We start from the raw sequence: 2869 nt of genomic DNA, 5'->3' as shown, positions 1-2869 counted from the left end.
AATATCCTGCCTATCTCTGTAACCAGGCCAACCCTTTCCGGCCACCCTCCGCCTGTAAATACCTTTGACCCCCACACCACTCCTCTGTCTGTAACTCCCTCTGGTCCCTGTCTTCGTGACCCCGCCCCCAGCCCCCTCACCCCTCCCCATCTCTGTCCTCCCCCCAGCACCCAAATCCTTTCCCGTCTCTGTAACCCCAGAACTCTCTCCCCTCCTCCGGCCCGGATACCCCTTCCCATCGCTTTGAACGCTTCCGAGCCTGCACCCCTCCCCGTATCTGTGACCCCCCCTCCAGCCCCTACACATCTCTGTGAACCCCTCACTCTTCCCCGTCTCTGTAACCGCTCCCCCCCCACACACACCATCTCTATGTCTGTAACACCCCCCGACACCCTCTCTGTAGCCCCCACACAGCCTATCTCTGTAACACCTCCCCACACACACACACCCTCTCTATAGCCCCCACACCATCCCTGTCTCTGTGACAATTCACGGGCCCGTTCTGTTCCTGTGTAACAGGCCCGAGGTGCCGAGCCGCTGCTTTGCCGTCGAGGCGTTAAGGAGGGTGGCGAGGGGACGAATGGCCTCTCGCTCCCCCCGCCCCCGTGCCAGCACGCCCACCCGCTCCAGCCCCTCAGAAAAGCAGCAGTTGAGGCGCCCTCGTTTGAAAATAACTCAACAGGTTTCAAAGTCTTTATTACAGATAAGTATATACACACAATGTAAACAGATCACCGAAGTCAGTTCAATCACAAAATTAAAAACCAAGGGAAGTTAGGTAACACATTACTTCGCCGACAGGCTTCCTATCAGTCACCTGATTGATATCATGCAATTGTTGACACCACAGAAGAGGCTTTTTGTAACATGCGCTCACGGACACCACTCGACAGGGCTTCCGACAGTCGGCTCCAAAATACCACCAAGTGCAGGGATAAGTGAGCGGGGCGCCGACACGTGTTGCCAGAGGGTCATTCACGGGCGGCAGGGGCGGAGAGCTCTCATTCGGGGCGCCCCCCGCTTCCTGCCGCCTCGCCCCTCCCTCCAGCCCGCAGAACGCACACGGGGGCAGAGAGGAGACGTTGGGGTGTTGGGGCCTTGATGCCTGCCCTTGTCGAGGAGGGAAGGTGGGGGTGGTGGGTTTGCGGGGGGAAATCGTAGAGGGCCCACGAACCAGGGACGGAGATTCGACTCTGCAGGCTCACTAGGAGACCAGGAATCACTCCAAAGAGGGGGCAGATCACGCCCAGAGAACTGTTACTCCCCAGACCCTGAGATTAGATTCCAGTCCGTAACCCACTCCGGGAGATCTATTATTCTGTATATAAACCCCTGGATCAGATCCCAGCCTGCAATCCACTCCCAGGGATCTGTTATTTTGTATATAACCTCCCCCCGCTGCCGAATTAGATCCCGACCTGTGACCAACTCGTGGGGATCTGGTATTCTGTATGTACCCCCACCCGAAACCCTAAATTAGATCCCATCCTGTAACTTCTACATTGTACCTTATTGCCAGTCATGCCAACAACAATTTGAATGATCTACTCCAGTACATTAAAGGGTATCTGTCAGTGTGTGGAAACCCATTTTCTGAAGTTTACAGTCTACCCTCTGCTCCGAGTAGAACTGACTACAGACTGAAGGGGAGTGGACTGCAGTGAGTCCTGGACTACAGGTTTACCAGTCAGGGAACACAACGAACAGACACAGTACTGTGCAGAAGTCTTAGGCACATGTATAAAAAAAATCTGTAAAGCGAAGATGCTTTCCAAGATAACGAAAGGTTTCTGAATATCAAAGAGCAGTAAACAGTAAAAAAAACAAAACTAAATCAATATTCGGTGTGATCTCCCTTTGCCTTTCAAATGGCATCAGTTCCCTTGGGTATATATTGTGCAGTTTTATAAGAAAATTGGCTAGCTGGTTGTTCCAAGCATCTTGGAGAACTTGCCAGAGTTCTACTGCAGACCTCGGCTGTCTCGCTTGCTTCTGTCTCTCTGGGTAATGGCAGACAGCCTCGGTGAAGGCCGTACCATCTGAAACCAGATAAACAAATCTCAGGTGCCTGCAACTCTTGCACGGTGCATAAACCTGCAATTTCGGTGCCAAAGATCACAGGTGAGGGACAGTGTTGGAAGGAGATGATCGTGTGGTTTTGTTCGGACAGTGTTGAGGGAGTTTTATGCTGTGTCTAAACCTTCTTCCTTCCTGCTTTTGAGTTGCAGGACAACGTGACGGGATTACACATGGCAGCCTATGCTGTTCCTGCCCTAGGAGTGCATGACAGGACTGTTGTGGGGGGGGGGGTTCATTACCCTCTGTCCAACCTGCCCTGGAAGTGTGTGATGGGACAGTGTAGAGATGTAGTACTCTGTGTCTGAACCTGGGAATGTCTGATGGGACAGTGTGGAGGGAGCTTCACCCTGTGTCAGACCCTGGGAGTGTGTGATGGGACGGTGTGGAGGGAATTTCACTCAGTGTCTGACCCTGGGAGTGTGTGATGGGTCGGTGTGGAGGGAGCTTCACTCTGTGTCTGACCCCGGGAGTGTGTGATGGGACAGTGTGGAGGGAGCTTCACTCTGTGTCTGACCCTGGGATGGTGTGGAGGGAGCTTCACTCTGTCTGACCCCGGGAATGTGTGATGGGACAGTAAGGAGAAAGTTTCACTCTGTGTCTGGCTCCGGGAGTGTGTGATGGGACGGTGTGAAGGGAGTTTCACTCTGTCTGACCCTGGGAGTGTGTGATGGGACGGTGTGGAGGGAGTTTCACTCTGTCTGACCCTGGGAGTGTGTGATGGGACGATGTGGAGGGAGCTTCACTCTGTATCTGACTCTGGGATTATGTGATGGGACAGTGTGGAGGGAGT

The 2869-nt window shown here is 53.5% G+C and overlaps 1 protein-coding gene across 3 annotated transcripts in view; it reads right to left on the bottom strand.

Moving 5' to 3' along the window:
* Nucleotides 1-678: 678 nt before the first annotated feature.
* The window catches only part of LOC134338996 (IQ motif and SEC7 domain-containing protein 2-like), a 176311-nt gene continuing 174120 nt past the window's right edge, over nucleotides 679-2869 (bottom strand). For all 3 annotated transcript variants that reach the window (XM_063035219.1, XM_063035221.1, XM_063035220.1), the window contains one exon: nucleotides 679-2869. This exon is cut by the window's right edge and continues 1953 nt beyond it. The gene's annotated coding sequence lies outside the window, so the exon portion shown is untranslated.

The sequence above is a fragment of the Mobula hypostoma genome, chromosome 28 (genome assembly GCF_963921235.1).
Source record: "Mobula hypostoma chromosome 28, sMobHyp1.1, whole genome shotgun sequence".
Lineage (NCBI taxonomy): Eukaryota > Metazoa > Chordata > Chondrichthyes > Myliobatiformes > Myliobatidae > Mobula > Mobula hypostoma.
The sequence above is the reverse complement of the archived record's forward strand: the minus strand, read 5'-3'. Positions and strand labels throughout refer to the sequence as shown.